The 23,404-nt window shown below is 40.7% G+C and overlaps 1 protein-coding gene and 2 pseudogenes across 2 annotated transcripts in view; 1 reads left to right on the top strand and 2 right to left on the bottom strand.

The window, feature by feature from the left end:
* The window catches only part of AAK1 (AP2 associated kinase 1), a 180,410-nt gene that overhangs the window by 129,854 nt on the left and 27,152 nt on the right, over positions 1-23,404 (bottom strand). The gene's annotated exons all lie outside the window — the stretch shown is intronic.
* LOC105738596 lies at positions 1,665-1,983 on the bottom strand (annotated as a pseudogene).
* Positions 4,247-5,881, top strand: LOC100601590 (annotated as a pseudogene).

Here is a 23,404-nt window from a genome sequence, read left to right on the forward strand (position 1 = left end):
TATTGGCATGAATATAGTGAAACAGAAGTGTGCTTTGATAATACACATTGGAAGCATTCAGAAAGTAGACATCCATTGATCCAACAATTATTTTGGGACTCTGATGAAATGTAGAAGTATGTATATTTAAAGATGCTTTATGCAGTGTTAATAACCAAAGTTGGAAACCTAAATATTTAGCACTAGGAAATTGACTAACTAGATTATGGTATATCCATGCAGCCTTAAAATAAACATCTATACTCAGTGATATGGAAAAATGTTCACAACATATTATTGAGTTTAAAAAAAACAGGCTTTACAAAATGGTTAAGAGGGTATACTTTTTATTGTGTATTTTTACCACAAGTAAATTTTTTTAAATAAAAAAGCAGGCTTCATGTTCTCACACATAAATTTGGTATATATATATTATATAACATGTATTTTATATAATATGCAAATATATCTTATTATATACTATCTTTATACACAGAAAAGGGCTGAAGAGCTAAATACCATACTAATGTGCTACAAGTAATTAAATCTATGGGTGATATAAGTTGTTTTATATATTTTTTCTTTCATGTTTCTAAATATTTATAACTAATGTGAATTAGTTGCAGTAAAAGTTGTCAAGATAAGCTACTATTTACATCTCAATGCTCCAAACTGTATACTGGATAAAATTCCACCTTTTCTAGTTAACTGGAGAAATCATCACAAACATTTATTACCTGTTTCTCACTCAATGCTGGGATGCCTCAGAGGCTACTAGAGTGTACAATGCTACTTCCCTCACTCATTAGGTAGCTCCAGACTGTAAGCCTTTTAACTCCTCTGCCAGCTTTAACATTTCTGTCTTTGACCTTAGCAGCTCTTGCCATTGTTCACTACTGTCAGGTTGGTGTCCTTTTCCATTTTAATGTATTGCTTTTAATTCAACAGTAAATCAAAAGTATAAGAACTCATTAATAAAAATGAGAAAGAATAAAAAGACTGAGGGAGGGGACAGGGTCTCTCCTAAGGTACAAGTTGGAATCCGCTTTTGTGAGCAATTTCTACTGCCCCCAAATTTTTCTTTGGGAGGGGGAGGCGAGGTAGTGGTATACCTCTAAATTCAAAGCTAGGTTTTAGCACAATTGTTCAACTGTCTCCACCATAACACATACATCCAAAGACATTCAAAAATAAGACATATGCCCATGGACATCTGGCGCCCACATAAGGGCTCTAGTTCAAGTAGGAGGACCCTGTAGACTGTGTGTAGCCCCTTAGGGTAAGAGCTGTACCTCCACATCATTCTTTGCAACTCAAGAAAACTTATCGAAATTTGAAGGACAGTCATGTTATTGTGAGGATAACTTTGAACTTATTTATTCATATGAATGAATTTCAAACTAAATGATTTACAATTCAGTGCTTTATACTTAACCACATGACAGAGGTGTGTGGTAATACCATAGCAGAGAGCCATGTTTTCATGGTTACTACTGCCAGGAATGTGGCTACTGAAGAAATAGAACACTACTATGTCTAATTACCACAGGCCGAGAAAGTGAGGCCTCTTGTACCAAACAGTTAGCCAGGTTGTGAATGCAAAGAAAATGTTCTTGAAGGAATTTTTTTTAAGTGAATATAAACTCAAGATTTTATTGTCTTCATAATAAAAGAAAAGGTAACACTTAGAACTGGATCACTTAGTCCTTTCTCTTCTTGTCTCCTCCCAGTTCAGAATGCTTGCCTCTTTTAATAGCCAGCATTCTCTTAGACCTGCAGCTGGGCTCAACGCATTCAAGCCTTAGCACAATCTTCTTTGTAGTTTTAGCCTTTTTCCGGAAAATCGGCTTAGTTTGCCCACTACAGCCACTCTGCTTCCTGTCATAACGCCGCTTTCCCTGGGCATACAGAGAATCCTTGCCCTTCTTTACTGTGTCACTTTGTGGGGTTGGTGCTTGCCACACTTCTTACAAAAGTCCAGTGGGTTTTAGGAATGTTCACCATGTTTTCATGAGCACTATCAGCATGGAAAAAGCTAGGATTTTGTTTCTTTTTTGTTTTGTTTTGTTTGTTTTTGAGATGGAGTTTCACTCTGTTGCCCAGGCTGGAGTGCAATGGTGTGATCTTGGCTCACTGCAACCTCTGCTTCCCGGGTTCAAGCGATTCTCCTGCCTAAGCCTCCTGAGTAGCTGGGATTACAGGCACGCACCACCACACCTGGCTAGTTGTTTTTGTATTTTCAGTAGAGATGGGGTTTCACCAAGTTGGCTAAGCTGGTCTCGAACTCCTGACCTCAAGTGATCCGTCCACCTCGGCCCCCCAAAGTGTTGGGATTACAGGCGTGAGCCACCGCACCCAGCCTCTTGAAGGAAATTTGAAGTGCTACATGAATGATATGGATAAAGTTTTAGTGTGCTGGATATAAGAACAAACCAGCCAAAACATTCCCTTAAGCCAAAGTCTAATCTAGAGCTAGGCACTACTAACTCTCCTCAATTCTATGAAGGCTGGGAAGGTAAGAAAGCTCCAGAAGAAGTTTGAAGCCAGCAGAGGTTGGTTCATGAGGTTTAAGACAAGGCGTCATCTCTATTACATTAAAGTGCAAGGTGAGGCAGCAAATGCTGATGTAGTTGTAGCAAGTTATCCATAAGATCTAGATAAGACCATTGATGAAGGTGGCTTCACTAAACAACAGATTCTCAATGGAGATGAAAAGCCTTATATTAGAAGAAGATGCCATCTAAGACTTCCATAGCTAGAGAGGAGAAGTCAGTGCCTGGCTTCAAACCTGCGAAGGTCAGGCTGATGCTCTTGTTAGGAACTAATGCACCTGGCGACTTTAGGTTAAAGCCAATGCTCATTGGCCAGACTGAAAATCCTAGGGCACTTAAGAGTTATGCTAAATCTATTCTGCCTGTGCTCTACAAATGGAACAAGGCCTGGATGACAGCACATCTGTTTACAGAATGGTTAATTGAATAATTTAAGCCCACTGCAGACTTACTACTCAGGAAAAAAAAAATTCCTTGCAAAATATTACTGCTCCTTGACAATGCGCCTAGTCATACAAGAGCTCTGATGGAGATGCACAAGGAGATTAACGTTTTCATGCCTGCTAACACAACATACATTCTGTAGCTCATGGATCAAGGAGTAATTTTGACTTTTTTTTTTTTTTTTTTTTTTTTCGAGACAAAGTCTCACTCTGTTGCCCAGGCTGGAGTGCAGTGACACGATCTTGGCTCACTGAGACCTTGGCCTCCCGGGTTCAAGCAATTCTCCCCACCTCAGCCTCCCCAGTAGCTGGGATTACAGGCACCTGCCACCATGCCCAGCTAATTTTTGTATTTTTACTAGAGACAGCATTTCGCCATGTTGGCCAGGCTGGTCTCGAACTCCTGACCTTAGGTGATCCACCCACCTTCGCCTCCCAAAGTGCTGGAATTACAGGTGTGGGCTACCATGCCCAGAGAATTTTGACTTTCAAGTATTATTATTTAAGAAATACATTTCATAAGGCAACAGCTGCCACAGATAGAGATTCCTCTGATGGATCTGGGCAAAGTAAATTTAAAACCTTCTGGAAAGGACTCACCATCTTAGAGATCACTAAGACCATTCATGCTTTTCTGGAGCATGGCAGGAGCTGAGCCACCAAACCTCAGGCAGTGGGCCTCTGTGACTAGCAGTTCCCTGCTCAGGTGAGTGCTGGAGAAGGAGCCTGGTGGGGCTGTGGGCGATGCAGAAGAATGCTGGGGTATGTGGTGGTGAGCCCAGGCTGAAGCTGCATGTTGGCCACCTTGCCTTGTCCCAGGGTGCACTCTCTGCCTTCTATTGCCCCCAGGAGTGGCTGGGGGTTTTTGCCATGGTGGTGGGGGAATAGAAGGTGAGGGTGTTACCAGTGCCTGTGTTTAGGAGGTGGCTGTTTTGTTAGGAAAAGCTACTACGAAGGGAAGTATTACCAAATTGTGTCTTTTTTTTTTTTTCTGTTTTCACAGTGTTCACAGCAAACCTGAGTGTTTTACTTAAAGCATGGAACACAGAAAACAACAAAAAATTTTAGCTAGTGCTTTAATCTCATCTGAAATTCTACAGATGTGTGTTTTATATGGAGTTTATGGCAGAATTTTAAGCCAATCTGAGATTCTCTTCTTTTTGGTGGCATTATTTTTGAAAACTACATACTGCTAAATGTTCAACTGGTGAAACTGAAAGTATTTCATTGACAAGAAATTAATCAAGAGGAAGAACCTGCAGCTCGCATGCTTCTGAGCTGCTGTGGATGGCTCCGGCTCTCTGGACAGCCCCAGCTCCCTGGACAGCCCTTCCAAGTAGGATGTCACTAGGATCCCTCACATGGGGTCTCCTGTTGCTATTGCTCCTGAGTTTCCTTGTGATGTGTTACCTCAGCCTTCCCCACTACAATGTGACAGAACATGTAAACTGGATGTGCTTCTGGAGTATGAGACAATTTACAGACAATACCTTCACTTTGCATTTTGAGAGCATTCAAACTGCTCTCATCAAAACCCATTTCTGGACCCAGTGCAATGGCTCATGCCTGTAATCCCAACACTTTGGGAGGCTAAGGCAGGAGGATCACTTGAGCTCAGGAGTTCAAGACCAGTCTGGGCAACAGAGGGAGACTCCATCTCTACCAAAAAAAAAATGTTTTTTTAAACAGCCAGGCATGGTGGCATGCGCCACTAGTCCCAGCTACTCGCTGGAAGGATCGCTTGAGCCCAGAAGGTCAAGGCTGCAGTGAGCCATGATCATGCCACACTGTACTCCAGCCTGGGCGACAGAGTGAGATCTGGTCTCAAAATCAACCAACTAACCAACCATTTCTTGTCATCCCAGTAACCTCCCATCCTTCAAATATGAAAGCCAGACAGGCCATTGGAGTTACTTGAGATGAAAAAAAAAAAGTGTTGGTGGAGATAAGAGATTCTTACGTTATGTCTGAAAGGGAAGACAAAATGTTAGCACTGTGCTTAGAGGGTGAACACCTTCTTTATGGTGACATAATGCAACCAGATGTTTTGGATACATATAATAACATGACCTTGAGAACCATTATGGCATTCAGGTGGGTAACTGAGTTTTGCCCCAATGCCAAGTACATCATGAATACAGACACTGATGTTTCCATCGATACTTGAAATTTAGTAAAGTATCTTTTAAACTGAAACCAGAGAAGTTTTTCACAGGTTATCCTCTAAGTGACAATTATTCCTACAGAGGATTTCACCAAAAACCCCATATTTTATACCAGAAGTATCCTTTCATGGTGTTCCCTCCATACTGCAGTGTGTTGGGTTATAAAATGTCCAGAGGTTTGGTGCCAAGGATCTATAAATGATGAGTCATGTAAAACCCATTAAGTTTGAAGACGTTTATGTTGGGATCTGTTTGAATTTCTTAAAAGTAGATATTTATACTCCAGAAGACACAAACCTTTTCTTTTTTTTTCTTTTTTTTTTTCTCTTTTTTTTGAAGACAGGTTCTCATTCTAGTGCCCAGGCTGGAGTGCAGTGGTGTGATTTCAGCTCACTGCAACGTTTGCCTCCTGGGTTCAAGTGATCCTCCCACCTCAGCTGGGACTACAGGTGCACAACACCACACCCAGATAATTTTTGTATTTTTTGTAAAGACCGGGGGTCCTGCTATGTTGTCCAGGCTGGTCTCAAACTCCTGAGCTCAAGCGATCCACTTGCCTCAGCCTCCCAAAGTGCTGGGATTATAGGTGTGAGCCGCTAATGTCCCACCCCTTTTCTTTTTATGTAGAGTCGATGTGGATGTCTGTCAACTCAGATGTGTGATTGCAGCCCATGGCTTTTCTTTCAAGGAGATCATCACTTTTTGGTAGATTATGCTAAGGAACATCACATGCCATTATTAACTTCACATTCTACCAAAAGGCTAGAGAAGGACATGACATTTTGTGGAAAGTGTTAAAGTTGTGGAGAATTCATGGGGAGGTCCGTGTGCTAGCTTACACTGAACTGAAACTCATGAAGAACCCACAGACTAGAAACTGGAGGGTTAAGGTGTGATTTATTCTGACAAAATTCAAGTCAGGCTCTTTAAAGATGATATTCAAAAGAATTAAATACAAAAGAAGTGGTGGTTTTTGCTAATGAAACTAGTAAGACCAAACAATTTGAACATGTCTATAGACTAGAATTTCTTAAAAGTGACAGTGAATTATAAGCTCATTCGTTCATAATAAGAAAGCAATGTAGAGTTTTACTGAACAATCTAGTCACTTAATTTTGTGTATAACTTATGTGGATTACTAATTTAAAAATATATATAGTTCTGTGTAAAAAAAAAAAAAAAAACAACTTCACTGAAATTATACCAAACAAAATTTCATCTGTTTTTGGTCATTTAGAAGATCCTTCATGATGTTGCAGTATTTCAGAGTTATCAATTATTATTCAATATTACCTCAAACTTTCTGGGTCTGTAAATGTTATGACAGTTTCAATACTATATAAATAGAATAGCAAATCACTTTTTTTTTTTGTTATACTTTAGGTTTTAGGGTACATGTGCACAATGGAAGAAAGGGTATCGCTGATGGAAGATGAAATGAATGAAATGAAGAGAGAAGGGAAGTCTAGAGAAAAAAGAATAAAAAGAAATGAACAAACCCTCCAAGAAATTTGGGACTATGTGAAAAGACCAAACCTACATCTGATTGGTGTACCTGAAAATGACGGGGAGAATGGAACCAAGTTGGAAAACACTCTGCAAGATATTATCCAGGAGAACTTCCCCAATCTAGCAAGGCAGGCCAACATTCAGATTCAGGAAATACAGAGAACGCCACAAAGATACTCCTCGAGAAGAGCAACTCCAAGACACATAATTGTCAGATTCACCAAAGTTGAAATAAAGGAAAAAGTGTTAAGGGCAGCCAGAGAGAAAGGTCGGGTTACCCACAAAGGGAAGCCCATCAGACTAACAGCTGATCTCTCGGCAGAAACTCTACAAGCCAGAAGAGAGTGGGGGCCGATATTCAACATCTTAAAGAAAAGAATTTTCAACCCAGAATTTCATATCCAGCCAAACTAAGTTCATAAGTGAAGGAGAAATAAAATACTTTACAGACAAGCAAACGCTGAGTGATTTTGTCACCACCAGGCCTGCCCTAAAAGAGCTCCTGAAAAAGCACTAAACATGGAAAGGAACAACCGGTACCAGCCACTGCAAAAACATGCCAAATTGTAAAGACTATCGAGGCTAGGAAGAAACTGCATCAACTAACGAGCAAAATAACCAACTAACATCATAATGACAGGATCAGATTCACACATAACAATATTAACCTTAAATGTAAATGGGCTAAATGCTCCAATTAAAAGACACAGACTGGCAAACTGGATAAGGAGTCAGGACCCATCAGTGTGCTGTATTCAGGAAACCCATCTCAGTGCAGAGACACACATAGACTCAAAATAAAGGGATGGAGGAAGATCTATCAAGCAAATGGAAAACAAAAAAAGGCAGGGGTTGCAATCCTAGTCTCTATAAAATAGACTTTAAACCAACAAAGATCAAAAGAGACAAAGAAGGCCATTACATAATGGTAAAGGGATCAATTCAACAAGAAGAGCTAACTATCCTAAATATATATGCACCCAACACAGGAGCACCCAGATTCATAAAGCAAGTCCTGAGTGACCTACAAAGGGACTTAAACTCCCACACAATAATAATGGGAGATTTTAACACCCCACTGTCAACATTAGACAGATCAACGAGACAGAAAGTTAACAAGGATATCCAGGAATTGAACTCAGCTCTGCACAAAGTGGACCTAATAGACATCTACAGAACTCTCCACCCCAAATCAACAGAATATACATTTTTTTCAGCACCACACCACACCTATTCCAAAATTGACCACATAGTTGGAAGTAAAGCTCTCCTCAGCAAATGTAAAAGAACAGAAATTATAACAAACTGTCTCTCAGACCACAGTGCAATCAAACTAGAACTCAGGATTAAGAAACTCACTCAAAACCGCTCAACTACATGGAAACTGAATAACCTGCTCCTGAATGACTATTGGGTACATAATGAAATGAAGGCAGAAATAAAGATGTTCTTTGAAACCAACGAGAACAAGGACACAACATACCAGAATCTCTGGGACACGTTCAAAGCAGTGTGTAGAGGGAAATTTATAGCACTAAATGCCCACAAGAGAAAGCAGGAAAGATCCAAAATTGACACCCTAACAGCAAATCACTCTTTACATTTGATGCTTTTCTAGTTATTTCACTGATCAGGTTATTATTGATAGCTCCATTAATGTAAAGTCTTAGGTTGTTACTGTGTATCAGTAATCTCTTGGACTTTGTTAAACATTTTATTGTGGTAATATAGAGAGAATTAAAGCAAGAAAAGCCTGAATTATTGCCTTGTTTTTAAAAATACAGTCTGCAATGAGTGTTTGTGTGTTTGTTGTTGTTGTTGTTTTGAAACGGGGTCTCACTCTGTCACTGAGGCTGGAGTGCAGTGGTATGATCACGGCTCACTGCAGCCTTGACCTCCCAGGTGCAATTGGTCCTCTCACCTCAGCCTCCTGAATAGTTGGAACTACAAGTGTATGACACCATATCCAGCTAATTTTTTTTTAATTTTTTGTAGAGACAGAGTCTCACTATGTTGTCCAGGCTGGTCTTGAACAACTGGGCTCAAGGAATCCTCCTTCCTTGGCCTCCCAAAGTGCTAGAATTACAGGCATGAGCCACTGTGTCCAGACTCTCCAATGTTTTTAGATGTCACTGTCTCATTTTCCACCTGGAAATTAGGAATAATATAGAATGCCAGGCAGTATGTTTCCTTTTGGAAAGGACTTTGAAGACAAAAAAGAAAGGAGAGAACCTGATGGCTCGAATATTATGAATATTCCAGGACTGAGTTGGAAAGAGAAGACTGAAGATCCAAGTTGCATTCTTAATCTCTCTCAGTTTTTTTTTTTTTTGCATTAACAATCAGTTTGTGAATAAAGAGGAAAAAAGGAAAAAGGAGAAAAAATTCATGATTCATGAGAAGAAGTCAAAATACCAACATTAATAGGAGTTTGGAAGAAGCTGATTCCAACTCTCACGGATGACTCTGGGGGTTCAAGACTTCAGCAGAGGAAGTAACAACAACTACAGATGTGGTGAAAATAGCAAGAGAACTAGAATTAGAAGTGGAGCCTGAAGATGTGACTGAATTGTCACAATCTCATGATCAAACTTGAACGGACGGAAGTGGCTTCTTACGGATGGGTAAAAAAAGTGGTTTCTTGAGATGAATCCACTCCCGGTGAAGATGCTGTGAACATTGTTGAAATGACAACAAAGGATTTAGAATTACATCAACTTAGCTGATAAAGCAGCAGCAGAGTTTCGTAGGGATGACTCCAATTTTAAAGAAGCTACTGTGGGTAAAATGCTATCAAACAGCATCAAATACTCCAGACAACTCTTCCTCTTCTTCATGAAAGGAAGAGTTAATGGATGTGGAAAACTTCATTGTTGTCTTATTTTAAGAAACTGTCACAGTCACCCCAACGTTCAACAACCACCACCCTGGTCAGTCAGCAGTTATCAACATCAAGGCGAGACCCTCCACCGCAAAAAGATTATGACTCACCGAAGGCTCAGATGATTGTTGGCCTATTTAGCAATAAAATATGTTTAAATTCAGGTATGTACATTTTTTAGACTTAACACTTAGTAGTCTTAAAACACTTAGTAGACTATAGTATAATGTAAACATAAGTTTTATATGCACTGGGAAATCAAAAAATTTGTGTGACTCCTTTTACTGTGATATTTGCTTTATTGCAGTGGTCTGGAACAGAACCTGCAATAGCTAAAGTGTGCCCAAGTATACCACTGGGTGTTTTTAATATTTCTTCATATGACACACAGTTCTGGACTCTCTGACATACTAAAAACTACTTGTGTGACTCATACAACTGCAGCCTTAGCATAGATAGCATAGGCTGTGTAACTGGGCTCAGTAGAGAGTTGTCTGATAAGATGAGTCTGTAGCCAGAAGCAATGCTTGTTTATAGGTGATTCAGCACAGAGGCAGTTTATTGGGACTCCAACTGACAGCATCTTAGAGGCAAAGACAAAGGATCAAAGAGCCAAAGATAGAACAGAGCCATCGGCCAAAGCCTCAAGGGGCACTTATGACCAGAATAAACTGGGTGGACCCATCTTGAGCCCTAGGTGACCAAAATAGGAGCCCAAAGGTTACAAGCTACAGCCAATCACTATTCTCAAGAGTATGACTAGATTTCAATTAACCTTTGCAAAGACAAAACCCAAAGACCACAGGTAGTAAGTTAAAAAAAAAAAAAATATGGCTTATCTGCCTAAACGGACTGAATGGTTCACTTTCTCTTGGCGTCATTTTAGCTCCAAGGGGTAGAGTCTATTCACTTTGTACGTCTCAGTTTGTTGCTTCAAAAGGATGGACACTAGCATTAGTAAATGAAAGTTTGATAAGGAAGAGGATTTATATACAAAGTATCACCCTACAAAATACTTACTAATTACAAAGTGAAAAATAGTAACTTCACAGTGGAGAAGCCTGGCAGATACCAGTTAACTAGATGATTTAGGTTGGTTATCAGTGATGGGACAAGTAGGCATCAGGACCTCTTGTTATGATGCACCTAGAAAGACACATCATTGCAGTATCCCAGTCAAAAACACATACCCTAAATCTAAGCACAGGGAACATCAAAATCACTCAAATTAAGGAACATCCTATAAAGCAGAAATGGCCTGTACACTAAAAATGTCAAGGTCATGAAAGACAAGGTAAGATTAAGGAGCTGTTCCAGATTAAAAGAGATTAAAAGACATGACAACTAAATACAATGTTTGATCCCAGATTAAATCCTGAACTTAAGGAAAATGTTTTTCTTTTGCTACAACGGGCACGACTGGGACAATTAGTAAAATCTGAATAAACAGATTAGATAACAGTTTATATCAAAGTTAATATCCTGATTGTGACATCTATACTTTGTTTTTTATTTGTTTAGTTTGTTTTCTTAAGGAAATATACACTAAAATGTTTATATTATATACTGTATATAATTGTAAAGGGATATTATAATGTGGCTGACTTTCAAATAACTCAGAAAAATATGTGAATAAAGATGGAATGATAAAACGAATGTAGCAAGATATTAACCATTGGTGAATCTGGGTGAAGAGTATATGTGAATCTTTTGTATCATTTTTCTACTGTTTATGTAACTGAAATTATTTCAAAATGAAATTTTTAATTAAGAAAAGGACAAGATGAGTGAAAAGTCCAGCCCCCTGAGGCGCTCCTGACCACAGAGACACAGGGTTCCGAGGCTGGCCTTCCTCCTTTGATACTGCAGTGACAAACAGGATGAGCAAAGACTTCGGAGCTGTGCAGATCTGGGTTCCAATCATTGTGCCTCACACAAACTAAGCTCACTAAAAAAAGATGGTATTTATTATTTCAAATTTTTAAAAAGCAACAGAAAAATATGAAAGGCTTCCTCATTTATTTTATGGAGCAAGTTAAGTACAGCCCTAATACCAAAACTCTGGCATTCAGTACGGGTGAAAAGAAAACTATGTATTATCCCATTTGCAAATTACTAGTAAATTGAATCAGGCAGTACATTAAAAGAGTAAGATACCATGGCAAAATCAAGTTGGTTCAAAAAAGTAAGGATGAATGGATGGAGGGATGGACAAATATCAGGAAATTCATTAAAATAATTTATCAGTTATGGAAGTCAAAAAAGATAAAGACTTAGAAATTCAATAAAGAGGCATTTTCAACATCTGAACATCTTTTCCTGATTTTTAAATGTTTATTTTTCCAGTGGGACTGTTTGTAACTTTTCTGATTATAAAAGTAATCATGATTATTGTAAAAATTTCCAAGTAAGGCAAAAGTGGGTAGAATAGAGTTTCCTCACAGTCCATGACACTGTGGAGCCTTTCAAGCTTGTGAAAGTATCTTTACAAGTAGATAGATCATGAGCCAGCAAGCAAGAAACAGAGGAGAGGGAGAGAGAACCCTATTCTGACAACAAAAGGCAATTCCTCTGTTAGCTTGTGGGCTCTCACAAAGCACACCACTGATAAAATGGAGCCCACACTATCGCCTCCCTTTCCATGATCTTCCCCCTCCTGCCTAACCAGCCATTACTCCAGAAGGTCGCAAATCCACATGTGAGTCACTTCAGAGCAGCTCTCCTCACATGTAGGTTCTCACCACTCAGATACTATCCATCCTCAGCTATGAAGGGCTCTGTGTAGAAAGATAAGAGGGTAAAAAATATAAGATTTTAAGAGAGAACATTTAGGTATACAATTTAAAAGATGGGGAAATTAGAGAATTAAGGAGATACTGTGCAGAATTAAAATCATCATCATCATCATCATTTGCTTTGCAGACTACACAGCGTAAGAAGCATATTATTTAGAGAACATCTGCGTTTAAATTCTCTGGTGTTTCAGGAGTTGGCAGCAGGTTTTCAGAACTCAGACATCATTTGAGTCATGGACAGAATTGGAAACCTGATGCACTGATGCTGTTTTCTATCTGTGGCTGAAAAATGAGGCATTTTCCGATAATAAGAGATATAGAATCCAAGAGGAAGCATACCCACTTCCAGTTCCAAATAACTTTCCTTGCAAGAGGCAAAGATCCTACTGAAACTAGGTTAGTTAGTCTGATCTCATCCCTTCAGAACAACCAGAACTCAAGGTTGCAGTAACCTGACTCTCCAGTGTTATTTTGACCAACTTCATAGAAACAAAAGCTGCCTTTGATGCACCTCAATGCCTAGCCACCTCACCAGAGAATCAAATATTAAAAATTAATCAGGCTGGCCAGACACCATTCAATGTCAGGCAGCTTTACACAGGAGATGGAGCTCTGGGGTGACGTAGAGTGAATGCTTATCTTTCGTGTTGTCATGAACTTCTACGATTTAGCTCACTGCCTATTTCTTTTCCTGGTCATGTCTAATTCTGGGTGGGCAGCTCTGCAGAGGCTGAGCAGCCAAGCTTCCATGTGGCCTCATTGCTTTCATGCTTCTTCTCCTCTCCAACTGTTCCTCTCCTCTAGGGCACAACACCTCCAAATGCTCATTGCTAACTCATCCTCTTATCTTCTTGCCCCACCATAGTATCAGTGGACAAAATCCACAATCTTGCAAGGTTCAAAGCCATCACCTCTATTCTGAAGTAGACACTGAAGGAACATGCGAGCTGACACAGGGGTGGGATTTCACAGGATGGAGAAGGAAGAGAGGGACACTCCAGGCTGAGGCAGAGACTTTAAAAACATGCTGAGGATGACTGCGGAAGTGGCAAGCGGTCCAGTGGGGCTGCACCTTAGGGTCCAATACATCTCTAGCTCTGGCACTGCTTCTCCCGGGTGCCACACCCCAACTGCACCCCAGCCTCTCTGCATGGAGTCCTTCAGATACCTCACACTAAACATACCCTAGCCAAAACCTTTCTCCTTCTAGACTCTAAATTTTGGCTAATGGAGCCACCATGCTTTCAGTCAGTCAAGCTGAAAACTTAAGTCACCTCAGACTCTTCCCTCTCTGTCTCAACACACAGTACTTCAACAATTTGCATCAATGCTTCTCCAAAATGCTCTTAAATCCATTCCCTACTCTCAATTCCTCCTAGCACTAATTTCAGCCTTATGTCTTACCTGGGCTTTTACAGAGCCCCAGCATGTGCCACACAAACTCCCACTTTTCCCTGGAGTCAGCCCAGTCCTTGTGTCACTATGAAGCCCTCCCTACCCCAGCAGTTTGTCCCCTTTTTCCTTGCTCTCACATTGCTGTGTACCTACCTTTACTACTAAAAGCCAGCACACAGAATGATCACTACTTAAAACATGTCTGTTTCCTCCATTCAACAACAAATTTCTCAAGGGTAGACACTGTGTTTTGTAACTTCTGAAAAAGATGCATCCCAAGCATCTTACGTGGTATCTGAACAGAGCATTTCACAATGAAATCATGGTAAACTAGTGGAAACCCTAACCATTCTCCTTGCTCTGCCTTTTCCTTCTTATGCATTTTTTCTAACTTTTTATTTTGAATTAAGTATAGATTCACAGGAAGTTGCAAAAATAGTGCAGAGGAGACCCATGTACCCTTCATCCAGTTTCCCCCAATGGTGACATCTGACAGAATTATGGTACAACGTCAAAACCAGGAAACTGACATTGGCACAGTCCACAGACCTTATTCACTCCAGGCTGAGGCAGAGACTTAAAAAACATGCTGAAGATGTTTTACACCAGTTTTACATGCACTCATATGTATGTGTAGTTGTATGTAAATTTATAACATGTAGATTTCTGTAACCACAACCACAGTCAGGATACAGAACTGTTCCATCACCAAAAAGATCCCTTATGCTGCCTCTTTATAGTCATCCTCCTCCCCTACCTTCCCCCTGCCCCCACACTACCCCTAATTCCTGGTAACCACTAATGTGTTTTCCATCTCTTCTACAGACACTTTTAACAGTGTCCCACTGCCTACAGAAGAAGGTTCACAGACCTCACCTGTGGCATTCAAGGCCTTCAGGATGTGATCTAGAGCCACTGTTCAGCCCAATCCTCCCCTCCACCCCCATGAACTCAGTATTCCAGCTACACAGGACAATTCACTGTCCTAGGAACATGCTTTGCACTTTCCTGCCTTTGTATCTTTGCTCATGTTGTTCCTATGTCTAACCTTCTCTCACTGCTTGTTCACTCAGAAGAACCATCTTTAAGGTTCAGCATAAATATCATATTTATAAAAAGCTGCTTTCTGATTTCTACCATCCCCAAGCAACTGTTTTTTCTCATCTCTGTAATTCCTCTCTTATAGCACTCAAGTCACAAGATTATTGTGTGTCCATGTCTTCCCCACTTGACCACGATCCAATTGAACACAGGGATGTGTATTATTCACTTTTGTCTTCACAAGACCTCACAGCAGTTTGATTCCACGGACTTTCAAAAATCCTTCTCTTGTACTACCTGGCACTTGCTACACTTAGTGCTGGAGATACAAAGATAAATATCCCCTGATGAGACTTCCAGGCTAGTACCTCAATGTCTGATTCACTGAGGATACACACAGCAACTTCTTGAATGAATGAATAATAAAAATCTGTAGGTCACTTGAAAACATTTTAAGACTCAGTGATCTAGAACAGACATACATCGTCCTGCTGCTGCTGAATGACACTAGAAGCCACCAATCATTGATCACTCAATAAATGCTTACAAAGTGACTACTGCATGACAAGCACCTCTCTAGGTATTGGAGATACAGCAGTAAACAAAACTGACACAAATCTCTGCCCTCATGGAGCTTGCACTCAAGCAGGGAGACAGGCCATAAAATAAATACATACATTAAAAAGTAGGTTAGAGGCTAGGTGTGGTAGCCCACACCTATAATCCCAACACTTTGGGAGACCTAAATGGGAGGATTGCTTGAGCTCACAAGTTCAAGACCAGCCTGGGCAACCAGGTAAAACCCCATCTCTACAAAAAATACAGAATTAGCCGGGCGTGGTGGTGCATGCCTGTAGTCCCAGCTACTTGGGAGGCTGAGGAGGGAGGATGGCTTAAGCCCAAGAGGCAGAGGTCGCAGTGAGCCGAGATCGCACAATTGCACTCCAGTCTTGTCTCAAAAAAAAAAAAAAAAGTGGGTTAGATTGTGATAAATGCTGTGGAGAAAAATAAAGCAAGAAGGTTTGACAGGGAGTGTTATGTGGGGGAAGAGGGTGAAGAATTTCAAATTAAGGGTCACAGAAGGATTCCCCAAGAAGGTGACATATGAACAAAACTGTGAAGGAGGTGAGTGGGCATAGCATGGGGCTATTTGGAGGAAGAGAACCCCAGGGAGCGGGAAGGACAGGCAGGAGCACACCTGGCATACTCAAGGACTAAAAAGAAGGGTGGAGCAGGTGTATCAGAAAATGTGCTCAGTAAGGCAGAGGTAAGAGGAGGGGTCATCATATGGCCTTGTAAGAAACAGGAAAGACTTTGCCTTGATTTCTGATGATGCTTTAACACTTTATCTCTTCTACTTTTCTTTTCCATGAGTATTTGGTTACTCTCTCTGACTCCCACGAGCCCCCAAAATGGTACTCAGGAATAAAATAATTTATCAAACACAGATAATGACTACTGCTAGCTATCAGGATACAAAATCTATTAAACATGGCCATCGAGAAGTGGGACAGTATCATCAAAGCCTTCTAGATTACACTTATAATAAGCCAACCTATTTCTAACTCAGTAAATTTTTAAATTGATTTTTCCTTGAATCATAAGAGTAATGATACAAGAGAAACTCTCTCTTCTCCAACCCAATCAATCGGGCCAGTGGTTGGATCATCCAGGGTGTGGGCAGACTAGAGATTAGCCATGACCACTCAGCTTGCTGTGAGCAGACATATGTGCTACAGCAGGGAAGGGGAAGAGCCTGATAATCTCATCAGGTGGAGTTGGTCAAAGGAATTGTCTTACAGGACATCTGAGTACAATGGCAACAGGGGAACACATGTCTCCTGCCCCCAGGTCCTTTTAAAATAAACTAAAGGCACACAAAAATAGAGAAAAACATGCATTTGAGTTGGAAACCAGGAAGGATGCCATCCAACCTGCCTAGAACTTTGAGGAATATCTGCTAGATTTAGTGAAGATGGAGCGGGACCAAAGAAGGCCCAGCTAGCTTTCTAAGAAGCAATGTGTCCTGGCAATAAATGCGAGCAGCAATAAATGCAGGCAGCACCTGCAGGACACAAAAGAAGGCTAGGGCAGCAAGCACAACTCCTACAACACAAGCCAAGGCCCACACCAACAGCTTTCCTCAGAGCCTTGAGCAGACATTCACCCACCCAGCTCCTTGCCCAGGCCAACAGCTTGGCAGAGGAAGTGGCACTGAAGGGCTGGGTCTGGCACGGGTAGCCAGTGTAAATTCAGTCAACCTAAAATTTCCCCTTGCTCCTTCATTTGAATATGAAGAAGACAGAGACTCACAATTATCTCTCTAAGAATTCATCTCCCATGAGATTATGGTGATGGCTGTAAAACTATGTTCAGAATAAGATTTAAGGAGTCAGTGTAACTATGATACTTAAGTAAGTGGTTTTTAAAAAGAGATTTCTGAAATAGGAAGGACTGAATGGAAATTAAAACTTTGAATACTGGTTTAAATAGTAATGGAGGAAAGGACCAGCAAATTGAAGACTATACAATCAAATTGGAAAAGCAAAACAAATTCCCCAAGAACTCAGAGAAATGTCAGAAGACAAAAATGAGGTAGAGATTAATGTTAACACAGGACAGAGAAAGAACATGGCAAATTAAAAGCTTAAGCTTAACAAAAAAACTTCTTAGAAATAATAAATTCAGCAAAGTTGATACAAAATCAGTTACATTTCTATATACTAACAATGAATAATATGAAAGGGAAATAAATCCATTTCATTTACAATAGCATCAAAAACAATAAAATAATCAAGAATAAACTTAACTAAGCAGATGAAAGACTTGTACACTGAAAATGACAAAACAATGCTGAAAGAAATTAGAGAAGACACACATAAAAGGAGACATCTTCTGTGTATGTGGATTGGAAGACTTGTTAGGATATCAATACTATCCAAAGCAATCTACAGGTTCAATGCCATCCCAATAAAATAGGCTGGGCACAGTGGCTCATACCTGTACTCCCAGCACTTTGGGAGGCCAAGGCAGGCAGATCATTTGAGGTCAGGAGTTCAAGACCAGCCTGGCCAACATAGTGAAACCTCACCTCTACCAAAAAACACAAAAATTAGCTGGGCATGGTGGCGGATGCCTGTAGTCCCAGCTATTCGGGAGGCTGAGGTGGGAGAATCACCTAAACCCAGGAGAGGGAGGTTGCAGTGAGCCAAGATTGTGCCATTACACTCCATCCTGGATGACAGAGTGAGACCCTATCTCAAAACAAAAAGAAAATACCAATAAAATTAAAAATCCAGGCCGGGCACGGTGGCTCAGGCCTGTAATCCCAGCATTTTGGGAGGCCAAGGCAGGCGGATCACCTGAGGTCAGGAGTTTGAGACCAGCCTGGCCAACATGGCAAAACTCCGTCTCTACTAAAAATACAAAAACTAGCCAGGCACGGTGACAGGTGCCTGAGGCTGAGGCAGGAGAATCATTTGAACCCGGAAGGCAGAGGTTGCAGTGAGCCGAGATCGTGCCACTGCACCCCATCCTGGGTGACAGAGTGAGACTCCATCTAAAAAATAATAATAAAAATAAAAAATAAAAAAATCCAACCTAAAACCCACATGAAATCTCAAGGGACTCTGAATAACCAAAACAAATTAGAAAAATAACAAAATTGGGACAGATGCGGTGGCTCACGCCTGTAATCCCAGCACTTCGGGAGGTTGAGGCGGGTGGATCATGAGGTCAGGAGATCGAGACCATCCTGGCTAACATGGTGAAACCCTATCTCTACCAAAAAATACAAAAAGTTAGCCAGGCGTGGTGGGGGGCACCTGTAGTCCCAGCTACTCGGGAGGCTGAGGCAGGAGAACGGCGTGAACCCAGGAGGCGGAGCTTGCAGTGAGCTGAGATCACACCACTGCACTCCAGCCTGGGCAACAGAGCGAGACTCCGTCTCAAAAAAAAAAAAAAAAAAAAAAAGAAAAATAACAAAATTGGAGGTCACATACCTTCTGATTTAAAAACTTACTACAAAACTACAGTCATCAAAACAGTGTGGTACTGGCATAAAGACAGATATAGAGACTAACAGAATAAAATAGAGATCCCAGAAATAAACCCTCACATATATGGTCAAATGATTTTTCAGCAAGCATGCCAAGACCATTCAAGGGGGAAAGGATAACCTCTTCAACAAATGGAACTGGGAAAACTGGACACCCACATGCAAAAAAAGGAGGAGGACCCCTTCTTACCTTATGACTACACAAAAATTAACTCAAATTGGATCAAATATCTAAAAAGCTAAAACTACAAATCCCTCAGAAGAAAACATGGGAAAATCTTCATGACACTGAATTTAGCAATGACTTCTTGGATTTGATACCAAAGGCACAGGCAACAAATGCAAAAATATGCAAATGGAACTATAGCAAAAATCAAACACTTTTGAGTATCAAAGGACAACTAGCAAAAGAGTAGAAAGGCAATTGATGGAATGGAAGAAAATACTGTATTTATAAATCATACATCTGATAAGGAGTTAACATCCAGAAAATATTAAAAATTCCTAAAATTCAATAACAGCCCTATTAGAAAAATGAACAATGGACTGTTAATAGACATTTCCCCAAAGAAGATATACAAATAAGATATACAAACAGCTAATAATAAGCACAGGAGAAGATGCTCAACATTATTAGTCATTAGGGAAATGTAAATCAAACAACAATGCGATTATCATTTCACACCCACTAGGATAGCTATTAAGAAAAAACAGCAGAAAATAACAAGTTTTGGTGAGGATGTGGAATAATTGGAACCCTTATGGATTGCTGATGGGAATGTAATATGGTGCAGCTGCTGTGGAAAATGGTATGCCAATTCCTAAAAAAACTGAGCACTGAATTATCTTATGATCCAGCAATTCCATTTCTGGGTATATACCTGTTATGGCTAATATTAGGTGTCAATTTGACTGGATTGAGGGATGCCTAGATGGCTGGTAAGGCAGTTTCTGGGTGTGTCTATGAGGGTGTTGCCAGAGGAGATTGACATTTGAGTTGGTGGACTACGAGGGGAAGACCCATCCTCAACGTGGGTGGGCACCATCCAATTGGCTGCCAACGTGGCTAGAATAAAGTAGGCAGAAGGCGGATAAATAGCCTGCAGAGTCTTCTCACTCGCTCTGTCTTCCCATGCAGGACTCTTTGCTTCCTCTCCTCCTGCCCTTGGGCATCAGACTTCCAGATTCTTCTGCTTTTGGACTTTGGGACTCGTACCAGTGGCTTCCTGGGGACTTTTGGGCCTTCGGCCTCAGACTGGGGGTTGTACTGTCAGACAACATTGAGACTTCCTTGGTAAAACTTATACAGCACATGGTTTACAGTTGGTTTTGAGGCTTTCGGGCTTGGACTGAGGCGCTATTGGCTTCTCTCTCCCTTAGCTTGCAGATGGCCGCCTATCATGGGACTTTGCCTTGTAATTTTATGAGCCAATTCTCCCTAATAAACTCCCTTTATATATACATATACCTTATTGGTTCTGTCCCTCTGGAGAACTCAAATACAATACCCAAAAGAACAGAATGCAGGGTCTTGAAGAGAGATACGTATACCCATGTTCACAGCAACATTTCTCACAACAGCCAGAAGGTAGAAGCAATCCAGCCATCCATCAACAGATGAATGGATAAGGAAACTGTGGTATAGACACGCAATGGAATATTATTCAGCCTTAAAAGGGAAGAACATTTTGACATATACTATAACATGGATGAACTCTGAAGACATTATACTAAGTGAAATAAGCCACTCACAAAAGGCAAAACACTCTACAATTCCATTTTAGATGAGGTATCTAGAGTAGGCAAATTCATAGGGACAGAAAGTAGAATGGTGGCTGCCAGGGGCTGGGGGGAGAAGGGGAATAGGGAGTTAGTGTTTAATGGGCATAGACTTTCAGTTGGGACGATGAAAAAGTTCTGGAGATGAATGGTGGTCATCAGTACACAATAATGTGAACACGTTGTGCACATGTACCCTAGAACTTAAAGTATAATAAAAAAATGTTATTCAACTGGGGATTTATTAATATATGGATTAAAGTATTTCATCTGTTAGAAAGGAAAAAAATAATGTGAATGTACTTAATGCCATAGAACTGTACACTAAAAAAGGATTAAAATGGTAAATGTTATATTATGTATGTAACCACAACTTTTAAAAAAGGGCTTGGGTTTAGAGTCAGCAGTCCTTCTACCTATTAGTAGACAACTTTGTGGCAAGTTGCTTAAACTTTCTCAGAACTAAAAAGAGGTAACAATAGGGCTGTGGAGATAAATGAGATAATTCCAATAGGCACTTGCTACATATGCACTAAAAGTCAGCTCTTATTATTATGAAGATGACTATGAGAATGGCACAGCTGGCTCTAGACGTTTCACCAGAAAACGACAACAGTTGTATTTCTGAGTCATTATCTAGGGAAGAATGTTTTCACGTTGCTTGATATTTTATGACAAAGGTTCTTTCTAGTATCTTCTCTATGGCCCTTGCCTCCTTCACCATTCAACTCTAAACCATGTGCTGTGTAAGTTTTACCAAGGAAGTCTCAATGTTGTCTAAGGAGGCAGGCCAATCCTTGGACAATGAAAAACTAGTACATTCATACCAAGATGGAAAACATGAGACAGTTTATAGAAAGCAAGTCAATGACAATCTCCCAGTTAGTCAAAGCCTTCAAAGGTTCTGTGTCCTCTACTCTACTATGACGTCAACTTAATGTTTTGGTCAAAGTTAAAGTATTATCTGGAGAAGTGCTGATTAGGCTTCTGGACCTTTAGAAGTATCAGTGTCCTTAGGGGAAAGCAGCATTTTAACAAAGCAGTTTAGCCATGTGAAATGGCCTGAGCTCTAGATCTGGAGACCAGGAAAATTTGGTATAAGTGGGTAATTCGAGGCCTCATGAGGCCCATCACCTCCCTCAGTCCAATGGCCCACTTTAAGACAGGCATCTTGTCGAGGAAGATGAGATGCAAGCATCTGAAGGCACAGACTTCATGCAATCCCAACAGCTCCTAGAATCACACCCCAAATCATGGGGCCAATGATCAAGACCCCAGGAAGAGGGGAAATCACTTCCAAGCTACAGCACCATGACGCAATAAGAAATATATATTTGGTCTCTGCCCCTGATTCCTGACACAGAGCACCTAAAACCCTTGTAGTAATTTCCTGAGTGGTAGGGGTGATAGGAGCATCTTTTGTTAATATTTGGTCTTAGTCCCTGTTTCCTAACACAAAAGTTTCCAAAACCCTTGAAATCTCCAGAATGCGAAGAGTGTCTTTTTGTAAGTGAATGAAATGGCTAGTGGCCGGGCTTTCTAGGTAGCTTCTGGATGGGGGCTGGTTGGCAGGGAACTCAACCATGTGATTAGAAGGTTAGAACCTTAAGTCTTACCCCTAGCCTCTGAGGAGGGGCAAGAGCTAGAGATGGAGCTAATCAACAAGGGCCAATGATTTAATCAATCATATCTATGTAATAAAGCCTCCATAAAAACCCTAAACAAAGGAGTTTAAAGAGCTTCTAGATAGGTCTGTATGTGGAGGCACCTGGAGAGTGGCATGCCCAGGGAGGGCATGCAAGCTCCACACCCTTTCCCCTATCCCTTCTCCTATGTAGCTCTTACCTGGTTGTTCATTTGTATCCTTTACAATAAACTGATAAACATAAAGTATTTCCCTGAGTGGTGTGAGCCACTGTTGCAAATGATCAAACAGGAGGAAGGGGTAACGAGAACCCCTAATTTGTAGCTAACCTGGTACCAGAGGCTTGCAACTGGCATCTGAAATGGGGGCAGTCTTGAGCCCTTAATCTGTAAAATCTGAAGCTAACTCCAAATTGATAGTGTCAGAATTAATTTGAATAGTAGGACACCCAGACGGTGTCTAGGAAGTCAAACAACTGATTGTTAGTGTGGGAAAAACTTAGATTTGGTGTCAGAAATGTGAGTAGAGGAAATGGTTTTCCTTTTGAGCACCATTATCAGGTGAGTCAGCTCAGAAGACAGGCAATAAAGAATTGGTTAATAAAGGTTAAAATTACTAAAATGCCTACTTCTGTTTCATTTACTGTCCATGATGAGGAGAGAGAAATACCAAAGAAACACAAAATACTGGTGAGAAAACAGGCTGAAAACAAAGGCAAGGAAGGAGAAAGGGAAGAGGAAGGTCTCACTGAAGGAAGGCAGACATGGAGTCACACAGGGACAGGTGTAACAGCTGGAAGGAGGAGTCTAGTAAATTATCTCTCATGAAGCCAAACCTGGTCAGGCCATTCCAGTCCCGCCCCATGGAGCTGGCATTTCAAGCTGAGAGCTTCTCAAGGGTGGCAGCAACAGTGTAGGGGCCCAGGTGAGGGATTTAGTCATGCCACTCTCCATGGCATTTTGTTTCCTTCTCTCCCAACCAGAAAAACAAAAACAAAAACCTTTGCTCCCAACACCCTGTCTCCTTCACCACTCTGGTAGGTTGAATAATGGTTCCCCAAAAGAAAGGTCCATGTCCTAAGCCCAGAAATTGTAAATGTGACCTTATATAGAAAAAGAGTCTTTGTAGGTGTAATTAATTGAAAGATCGCAAGATGGGGGTCA

Source organism: Nomascus leucogenys, chromosome 14 (genome assembly GCF_006542625.1).
Source record: "Nomascus leucogenys isolate Asia chromosome 14, Asia_NLE_v1, whole genome shotgun sequence".
NCBI classification, from domain to species: domain Eukaryota; kingdom Metazoa; phylum Chordata; class Mammalia; order Primates; family Hylobatidae; genus Nomascus; species Nomascus leucogenys.